The sequence below is a fragment of the Primulina eburnea genome, chromosome 9 (assembly GCF_022965805.1).
Source record: "Primulina eburnea isolate SZY01 chromosome 9, ASM2296580v1, whole genome shotgun sequence".
Lineage (NCBI taxonomy): Eukaryota > Viridiplantae > Streptophyta > Magnoliopsida > Lamiales > Gesneriaceae > Primulina > Primulina eburnea.
The window spans coordinates 17,688,477-17,699,948 of NC_133109.1; positions in this window are offsets into that span (position 1 = coordinate 17,688,477).

The following is an 11,472-nucleotide window of genomic DNA, read 5'->3' on the forward strand; positions in this document are numbered from 1 at the left end:
TTAGTAGTAAGTCGCAGCAAGCCTGGGAGCGATCCAACTCATCCGGTAAAATAAAGTTATAATTATATTACGTGCATAAAAATATAAAATGTTCATTTTTGAGATATATGTTATATGTCTTGTGGCCACCTTACGTTTATGGGTTTGGAAGTTGGTAGGTGCAACCGAGGACCTCTCCGCCTGGTGACTTACGACCGGTTTATGATTATGTATGGGTACGGACATCCAATCCAAGGGCTGTGATTGATCTCTACCGCCCAGTATACTGTGGTTTAGTCTGATCAGGCTCTCACACTATGTTATGGGCCACTTGCTTAGAAACATTATCTCTACCAGAAAAATTATGATATGTTATGACAAAGCTCTATGGAGCAAGCTTTTACGTATGATTTTCAGAGATGCACGTAGATATAATTATTCATGATACAATTTTCAGCATAAGCTTTACGATACTTTATTTTTACGTTGCAAGCGATTTTATGATATATATTACTTGTTATTCACGATATATACATGTAGAGTCTATAGACTCACTAGACTTGATTGTTGTAGGTACTGATGAGGTCGAGACGGAGGGCGTAGACCAGTGAGTTATCTTGTGGCAGCAGGAGAACACCCGAGGACCTCATGTTTTGGTTTATGCACCTTTTATTTTTCAAACTCAGTTTTAATATGTTGGGTTATTTTTAAATTGTTGTTTACGTTGGATTATTTTTAAATTGTTGATTGAAAACAATATTTTCTTCAGCTATTATTTTAAAGTTAAAATTATTTACATGTTCATTTTATAAATGAGACAAGATAATTATTTATTTAGAAAAATTTTTAAAATTCCGTAAAAAAATACGAATACGAAATACGGACCTTTACAGTTGGTATCAGAGCCTATGATCTTGTAAAGGGTTGTACTAATACTGCTCTCGAGAAGCTCATGAAGTCACGTCTTCGGTCTGTAAGTTTTACGATTACGCATTTATTTTAAAGCTCGAAATATTTTTACATGATGATTGCATGAAAGATTTTATGTCAAGATTACGATTATGTATTATTTATTTAAATTTAAAGAAATAGTGGAATTATGCATGTTGGTTACGTATGGGTTATAATTATGGAACAACATGCCTCCTAGACACCGTGTTGGACGCCCGAGAGGTGATGATGAGCGCCATCATGAGGACGGTGAGGATCATAGACAAGGGGAGAACGAGGAGAGAGATTTACCACCACCCCCTCCACCAGACATGAATGCCCAGATGCTAGCTGGGATGACTCAGTTCTTCGCATAGTTTGCGGGGAACAATGCAGTGGGAGCCAGACAGACGGGACCAGAGGCTATCTATGAGCGGTTCATGAAGATGCGACAAAAGGAGTTCTTAGGGACGTCCAATCCTATGGCAACCGAGGGCTGGATTAAGTCCCTTGAGGTTATTTTCGAGTTTATGGGGCTTGAAGATGGAGATAGTGTTCGATGTATGACCTATCTGTTCGGAGGAGCCGCTCGCCTATGGTGGGAAGGAGCATCAGTGGCTTTGGATTTGACTACTTTGAGCTGGGCGCGCTTCACAGAGGTATTCTACTCTAAATATTTTACTGAAGAGGTGCGTTCGAGGTTGACCAGGGAGTTCATGACCCTGAGGCAGGGAGACTTGACTGTTGCGGAGTTCATCCGTAAGTTCGAGAGGGGATGTCATTTTGTACCCCTCATTGCTAATGATGCTGGAGCTAAATTGAGGCATTTCTGAATGGTCTGCGGTCGATCTTGCGTCGTGATGTTAGGGTGGCAGGCCCTACTACCTATGATGTTTATGTTTCCAGAGCTCTAGCTGCAGAGCAGGACCAGCAGGATATTGAGCGTGATCGCCAGGGTAGACGACCATTTCAGGCACCACACCGTCCCCCTCAGCCGCAACAACAGAATAAGAGACAGCTCCACGGTCCACCCAGGAACAGAGGGCCGCAGCAGCAACAGCAGGGACGAGCAGTCCCGAGGACAGTGGAGTACCCAGTCTGTGCCAAGTCCTCACGTCGTCATGCTGGGACTTGTATGTATGGTTCGGGTAATTGTTACAAATGTGGTAGTACCGACCACATATTGAAGAATTGCCCTTAGAAGAATCTGCCTACCCAACGCAGAGTTTTTGCTCTCCATGCTGCGGAGACTAACCCGGAGACGATGCTCATGACAGGTATCCTAAATCCTTAAGTTGTATTTGAAGTTTAATGTTTTGGGTTAAAATTTCGAACTTTGAATTTATGATAGGATTGCATGTTCTAATCAGTGTTAGCTACGGGAATTTAGGTTAGAAGAACTTTGACCTTTGCATGTTTATAAGCATATTTCTTGTAAAACTATTGGGTTTAGCATAATATTCCAATCTTTCAGGGAGAATCTTTATAGTCGGTTCAGCTACGAAAGCCTTGATAGATTCAGGGGCTACTCATTCGTTCATTTCAGAAACCTTTTCAAATTCTCTCAAGATCAAATCAATTGGGCTAGACATAGCGTATTCAGTAGCATTGCCTTCTGGAGAGGAGATAACAGCTACTCATGTGATCCGAGATATAGACCTTGAACTTCATGGTAATCTTGTGTATGCGGATCTGATCGTTTTGTCGATGCCAGAATTTGATATCATTTTAGGGATGGACAGGCTACTAAGGAACCGAGTTTTGATTGACTTCCAGGAGAGATCTGTTCTCGTCCGACCGCCTGGGATGGAACAATTCTTATTCGAGCCAGACAGGTATTTTAATTTACCGCGCATGATATCTTGTGTCCAGGCTAGAAAGATCATTCATAGAGAGTGCCGAGCATTTTTAGCTACTCTTGTATCTGTTCCCGAGATGCCCAAACAGTCAGCATCCGACGTTCCTATTTTCCGAGATTTTCTAGACGTTTTTCCTGACGACGTCTCTGGTTTACCACCTGTGAGAGAGGTGGAATTTTATATTGAGCTTATGCCCGGTACTACGCCGATCTCCAAAGCACCATACCGATTAGCACCGACAGAGATGGCGGAGCTCAAGAAACAGATTCAGGAACTTCTTGACAAGGAGTTCATTCGCCCGAGCTTTTTGCCATGGGGCACACCGGTCTTGTTTTTGAAGAAAAAGGATGGTTTGATGAGGCTCTGCATTGATTACCGGGAGTTGAACAGAGTTACAGTGAAGAAAAAATACCCACTCCCGAGGATTGAAGATTTATTTGACCAGTTACAGGGAGCTTTGATATTCTCCAAGATTGATCTGCATTCTGGTTATCATCAGCTGAGAGTGAAAGACACCGATGTTCTCAAGATTGCTTTCAGGACTCGTTATGGCCACTTCGAGTTTTTTGTGATGCCGTTCGGTTTGACTAATGCGCCAGCTATCTTCATGGATCTCATGAAACGCGTATTTCATCTATATCTTGATCAGTTTGTGATAGTATTCATAGACGATATTGTCGTCTACTCAAAGAATGAAGAGGATCACAGCAGACATCTAACCACAGTACTGCAGACTTTACAAAAGCATAAGCTATTCGCGAAGTTCAGCAAATGAGAGTTTTGGTTAGAGAAAGTGGCGTTCTTAGGCCACGTCGTTTCTAGTAGTGGTATTGAGGTAGACCTGGAGAAAGATACAGCAGTCGGAGATTGGTTTGTGCCGCAAAATGCATCAGAGATCTGTAGTTTCCTGGGGCTAGCAGGATACAATCGGAAGTTTATTCGGGGATTTTCCTCCATCGCAGTTCCACTCACATCTTTGACGAAGAAGAATGTTAAGTATGTGTGGAGCGAGGAATGTCAGAAGAGCTTCGATACATTGAAGCAAGCTCTTATTTCAGCGCCAGTGTTGGCCATGCCGTCAGGACCCGGGGATTTTGTTCTGTATACCGATGCTTCAAAACTCGGGTTAGGCGCAATATTGATGCAGCATGGGAAGGTGATAGAATATGCTTCTCGTCAGTTGAAAATTCATGAGAAGAATTATCCTACCCATGATCTAGAGTTGGCAGCCGTAGTATTTGCATTGAAGATTTGGAGGCACTATTTGTACGGAGAGAAGTGTCAGATTTTCACCGACCACAAAAGTCTCAAATACTTCTTTACATAGAAAGAGTTAAATATGCGGCAGAGGCGTTGGTTGGAGCTAGTGAAGGACTATGACTGTGACATTAGCTATCATCCTGGCAAAGCTAATGTAGTTGCAGATGCGTTGAGCAGGAAAGTCGCAGGGATGGCTCATTTGGTGGTATCGAGAACTCTTCAGTTTGAGATTCAGATGTTTGATTTAGAGACATATCCTCGAGGTAGAGTTCCTCGTCTATCTACTTTGACGATCCAGTCTTCTCTCCTAGACCGTATTCGCAGTGGGCAGTTAGCAGATGAGCAATTGGCTAAGTGGAGACAGAGAGATGAAGCCAAGGGCAGTATCTTGTACACAGTTAGAGACGGTATTGTTAGATATCGAGACAAAGCGATTCTATTCGAGAGGATATCTTATCTGAGGCCCATATGTCGTCTTACTCTATTCATCCTGGGAGTCCGAAGATGTACAAAGACCTATAGTTATTATATTGGTGGCTAGGGATGAAGAGGGATATCAGACGATTTCTATCCGAGTGTCTGACGTGTCAGCTAGTGAAAGCGGAACATCAGAGACCAGCAAGTATGCTCAAGCCTCTTTCTATTCGGACTTCGTTGTCGGTCTGCCGAAGTCCATCAGAGGGTCGAATGCTATATGGGTGATTGTTGATCGTCTTACGAAGTCAGCTCATTTCTTGTCTATTAAGATGACTTTCTCCATGATCCAGTATACAGAGTTATATATCTGGGAGATCGTTAGACTTCATGGCATTCCCGTTTCTATAGTGTCTGGCTGAGATCCTAGATTCACTTCATCATTTTGTAAGAGTCTACATTCAGCTATAGGTACGAAGTTGTTGTTTAGCACAGCTTTTCACCCACAGACAGATGGTCAGTCCGAGAGAGTTATCCAGATTTTGGAGGATCTTCTTCGTGCATGTGTTCTCGATTTCTCCAGGAGTTGGGAATCAAAGCTACCATTGGTGGAGTTTACCTATAACAACAGTTTTCAGTCATCTATAGGTATGGCTCCATATGAAGCATTGTACGGTCGTAAGTGTAGATCGCCTATTTATTGGGATGAAGTAGGGGAGAGAGCAGAATTGGGTCCGGAGACTGTGCAGCAGGCTGCCGATGTAGTAGTCAAGATCCGTGATAGGATGAGGACTGCTCAGAGTAGACAGAAGAGTTATGCGGATCAGCAAAGGAGAGATCTAGAGTTTGCTGTTGGTGACCATGTTTTCGTGAAGATAGCACCAATGAAAGGCGTCATGCGGTTCGGGAAGAAAAGAAAGCTCAGTCCGAGATTCATTGGACCATTTGAGATCCTCGACAGAGTTGGGACATTAGCTTATCGTGTTGCTCTTCCGCCGAATCTGGCCGGAGTACACAACCTGTTCCACGTCTCCATGTTGAGGAAGTATATGGCGAATCCATCGCATGTCTTGAACTTTGAACCGTTGCAGCTCACTCCGAACTTGTCTTATGAGGAAAGACCAGTACAAATCATGGACAGACTGGAGAAAAAGCTTCTGAACAAAATGGTCAAGCTAGTGAAAGTCAAATGGCCCAACCATTCGGAGGAGGAAGCTACATGGGAATCTGAGCCGGAGATGAGGAGTCGTTATCCCGAGTTATTCGGTAAGTTTTAATTTCGGAGACGAAATTCCTTTAAGGGGGTAAAGTTGTAGAACCCAAAAATCATATTACGCATAAATCATGCATAATTTCTATTATTTAAATTAAAAATGAATTTTTATGAATATATGAAGTATTTTATTTATTTTAAAAGTAGATGTTTAGTTTTAGCTTTTCAGGATAAATACGAGAGTCCGGACCGGAGTTTGGAGATTTGAGATAAGAATAATAATAAAAAAATATTCCTAAATATAATTTAAGGCAAAGAATAATTTAATTTAAAGAAATATAATGTTTTAGGATTTATTTAAATTAATTAGAGATAAGTTACTAAATAAGTTCTTTAAGTTAATATTTAATTAAAGCTTAAATTAAAATGTGTAAACAATTGAGGAGGAATTAATTTAGGTTTAATATATTAAAGAAATTTAAATATAGTATTTAAATACTTAAAATTGTAAGCCATACAAGGTCATGCAAGAGTTTAGTCAAAATTAATGTGTTAATATACAAAAAGGTTCAAATGGGTGTTAAAACATTACGAAGCTAAAATACAAGATTTAAAATAATAATATACCATGCAAATTAATATTAATGTTGACTCAAAAATTTATAATATTTCAAAGAGTTTGTGACTCTCCATTCAAACCACTCCTAATTGCACATCATGGAGTAGTCATTTCTCATTTTGATTCTTTAATTAGTAATAAGAATTCAAACACAATAATACACCTAAATCCTTCCTCAATCCATTGTGCCAGCAAATAAAAGAATACGTGAAACAAGAATAAGAACAAAAGCAACGGCAGCTAAGGGAAAGGAAAATATTTCAAAAAAAAAAAAACAATTCAAATTCTCACTTGTAACCTTCAACTAAATGCACTTCAAGACTCATTAAACACCACTTATAACATTCATCTTCATTACTTACATATCCTACACTAATATGCTCGAAAAATCAGAAGGAAACAACTAACAAAAATCGTGAAAGGCATCGGCTAGCAAGGGAATGAGAATCATTTCAAAAATTCTTCAACTTCTTGACTTGTAACTCCCACCTTAATGCATATAATGGCACCTTTAAGACCTCTTGTAACCATCACCTCCATTACATAACACTTCTCCATTCCTGTGACCGAAATTTTCAGAAGAAACAGTAGCTTAAAATCGAGCAATAACAGCAGAAACAAAGAAGGGAAAACCAACTCCGACTCCGCCGCTCGTTTTCGTCGTATTGATTTGTTTTGTGTCAAAACAAATTCCAGGCATGTATATATTGTTTCTTGACTCTTCAATCAAGTCATATAGATATTTTTAAACCAATACATAATCATGATTCATGTAACACCACGAAGTTTGGACAGCAACTACATATTTTCTGCATAGAATTTTGACTTCCTCTTTGTGTCTCACGGTTTTGGCTTGCTTTGTGGTTCAGGAGGTTGGCTCATTTTCCAGGCACCCACGGTTGTTGCTAGGCATGATTTAGAGTATTTTAGGGTGTTAGTGATTCATTGGTTTGAGTCCAAACTTTTCAAACAAAATCATGACAGCAACTATTTCCACAAGCTACAGATTTGGTGCACGTTTTCTGTCATTTAGTGTTTAATGTGTGTGTTCGAATCTTGGCTGTCCTAGGGGCTGTATCCATGGTTAGAACTCTACCTTAACATGTCAAGTACGTGACCAAATCATCCCTTCAAAGATTTGCTCACGGATCCATCAAAATTTCACCAAAACATCACAAGCACATTTCGGTCCTTCATAATTCTGTGTGAGTGAGTTTCGAGTTTCTAGTGTTTGTATGGATGATGGTTGGCTCCTAGCCCATAATCATGGCTCATACCACACTTCATCATGTCAAGATCGAGCCAGGGTTAATTATATAGCCTCTGGAACGAAGATTGACAGCAAAACAAGTCAATACACCACACTACACAACAAGGGGTGCTCTCGTGTGGGAGCTGTGATTGTCTCAGGAAATGGCTTGGTTTGTGGTTGGCTTTTAGCACTTAGCCATGGTCCAAGCCATGCCTTAGGATGTTGGTAAGAGTCTCTGGTTGGTGGTGCAAGCCACAATGGCCATTAGTTTCATAAATTGATCAAAACAAACACCATAGTTGCTGCTGTAATTTCTGGTTTTTGACAGCAACTTGAGCTTCGGTTTTGGAGGTGGTTTGAGTTCTTGGTTGGCTTTCAGCCCATGGCCTTGGACTGGAAAATACTTGAATGAGTTATGAAAGTCATGCTTTTGGCCGTTTGTGATTTGGTCGAGTTTAGAGGTCGTACGGGAATTTACGGTGAAAGGTGCCAAAATGACTCTCGAAAGGGTGTTTTATGTTTTTGGATTCCTTTCACCTATTTTCGTGTTTTACAGTTATGATGCATATTTTTCAGTATGTTGGGGTATTTTTAATCATGGTTAAATGTCGGTTTAATGTTTGTTCGGGTTGGTACGAAGCCAAGGTTAAAAATCAAGTTGTTGGTCCGAATCAGTGTTCTAAAAGCGGTAGGCGGGCGGTCACTTACCGCCTAGCGCCTAGGCGTTTAGGCGGGGCCTAGGCAGCCGCCTAGGTGGTTTTTTTTAAGCCCAAAAATCTTGTGATTTTATACCCACCTATTTCATTGGCTGGAGGACGTGACTGGCGGCCGGCGGCGAGGCTAAAGTGGCAGAAAGAGAGGATTTGGATATGGAAATAAGCTCTGTCGATGCTGCTCTTTTCGTTTCATCCCTAATGGTGGTGCTTCTCATTCCTCTCTTAGGCCCATTTGAAAACATTGAACATTGGATAAAAAGTAATATTTTAAAGGCCCAATTTTTTTTTTAAAAAAAACAAATCCGCCTCAGCGCTATCCGCCCAGGCGGCGACCATCCCGCCTAGGCGGCGCCCGGGCCGCCTAGGCGGCCGCTTAATGTGGCAGCGCCCAGCCCCGTCGCCCAGCCAAAAATCGAGTTGCCTGCCGCCTAGGCGGTGCTAGGCGGCGCCTTTTAGAGCACTGGTCTGAATAGTCTAGTTTTTGAATCTATTGTTAAAATTTTGTTAAGTTAAGATTCATTGCATGTGTCACATATTAGTAGTAAGTCGCAGCAAGCCTGGGAGCGATCCAACTCATCCGGTAAAATAAAGTAATAATTATATTACGTGCATAAAAATATAAAATGTTTATTTTTGAGATATATGCTATATGTCTTGTGGCCACCTTACGTTTATGGGTCTGGAAGTCGGTAGGCGCAACCGAGGACCTCTCCGCCCGGTGACTTACGACCGGTTTATGATTATGTATGGGTACGGACATCCAGTCCAAGGGCTGTGATTGATCTCTACCGCCCAGTATACTGTGGTTTAGTCTGATCAGGCGCTCACGCTATGTTATGGGCCACTTGCTTAGAAACATTATCTCTACCAGAAAAATTATGATATGCTATGACAGAGCTCTATGGAGCAAGCTTTTACGTATGATTTTCAGAGATGCACGTAGATATAATTATTCATGATACGATTTTCAGCATACGCTTTACGATACTTTATTTTTACGTTGCATGCGATTTTATGATATATATTAGTTGTTATTCACGATATATACATGTTGAGTCTTTAGACTCACTAGACTTGATTGTTGCAGGGTACTGATGAGGTCGAGACGGAAGTCGTAGACCAGTGAGTTATCTTGTGGCAGCAGTAGAACACCCGAGGACCTCATGTTTTGGTTTATGCACCTTTATTTTTCAAAATCAGTTTTAATACGTTGGGTTATTTTTAAATTGTTGTTTACGTTGGATTATTTTTAAATTGTTGATTGAAAACAATATTTTCTTCCGCTGTTATTTTAAAGTTAAAATTATTTACATTTTCATTTTATAAATGAGACAAGATAATTATTTATTTAGAAAGATTTTTAAAATTCCGTAAAAAATACGAATACGAAATACAGGTCTTTACAGGGAAACTCAGTTGCCCAATATGTGGTGAAGATATATGTTCTATGTGGCTTAATTATAGTAGAAGGTTTGCAAACTTAGGCCACAGGAGATTCCTTGCTCCTAATCATTCATTTCGTCAAAAAAAGAAGTGGTTTAATGGGAAAAAAGAGAGTAAAAAGAAACCTAGACATTTGAATTTGTTAGAAATTACCGATGCATTGAAAGATATTGAAAATGACTGGGGTAAAAAGCAGAAGGGTGAGACTATCAACACTTTGAGAAAGAGGAAGAAGAAGGATAGTTCAAAAGAGGTACAAAAACCAGTTCAAAGGTGGAAGAAAAATTCAATTTTTTTCTGATTTGTCATATTGGAATGTAAGTTATTTTGCACTCTAGTCATTAGCTTTTGCAACTTTTTTTATTTTTTTCCCTAAATTTTTAGAAATATTATGAACCAACACTATGAAACTTGTTGATGGTTACCTTTATGGCCTTTTGCTACGTCATAACTTAGATGTGATGCATGTTGAAAAGAATGTCTGCGAGAATATTATAGGCACATTGTTAAACCTGAAGAAAAAAATCCAAAGATGGTTTGAATGCTCGCAAAGATTTGGTACACTTAGAAATTAGACAGGAATTACATACTCAAGAAAAGGAGAAAATAAATATCATTTACCTGATGCCCCGTACACACTTTCTAAAAAAAATAGATGTATTTTGCTCTACATTGAAGAAAATAAATTTACTCGTTGGATATAGATAAAATATTGGTAACTGTGTTTCTGTAGAAGATCGTAAGCTTATTGGGCTGAAATCTCATGATTGTCATGTTCTGATGCAACAATTGCTATCAGTACCATTGAAAGATATTCTACCGAAAGGTCCACGCAATGCTATATTTCTATTGGTTGAATTTTACGATGAATTATGTCAAAGAGTATTAGACGAACCGTTTAGAACAACTCGAGGAGAATATTGCTGAAATTTTATGCATGTTGGAAAGGTATTTTCCACCCGCTTTCTTTACCATCTCGGTTTACTTGACAATTCATTTAGCAATAGAGGATCACTTGTGTGGGCCATTCCAATTCCATTGGATGTATCCATTTGAAAGATATTAAGTAATCATTAATCTTTTTGACAAATTTTATATTATAAAAAGATTTAGATTTTACTATCAACACTTCTTTCATGTGAATTCTTTCAAATTTCCTGTTTTTAGGTGTGATTGGGCCAATCCTGGAACTGGTATCAAAATTGAAGATGATATTACACTGGTCAACTTACACCAAGGACTAATAGCATTACAAGCAAAGCAAGTATTCTATTACAGGGACAATGATGAAACAAATTGGTATGTGTAGCTAAAAGCGCCACCTCGGGGTATTCATAACATGAATGTGCTTGAAGAAGATTTATACGTCATCAACACCTCTTGATGTGTCCCTCCTTGAGATTAACATTACCGAGAAAGAACCGTACTCAAGGAATGAGTGTGAGGGAATCGATGTGACTGAGACATGACTGAAATTTTCAACAATAGAGTTTATAGTTATTAATTTTGATTGATACATGTTTTTCTAAAGTTATGTAACTATTCATTCAGTGTTTAAATATATTTGTTTGCATGTTTATTTTCAGTGATGCATCATATCATATTACATGTTTATCAGGTCATTAAATAACATTCAAAAGATGAGCAAAATGGTCAAAAAACGTAGCAAAGGATCTGTAGATGAAATCCAGGTGAGACAGTAAATCTTGTTTTGTTTTACTAAAGCACACTATTTCTGTGCAGCTTAGTGGCAGTGTTGTGCTGGGTGTTGCAGCACTTGTCTCAAC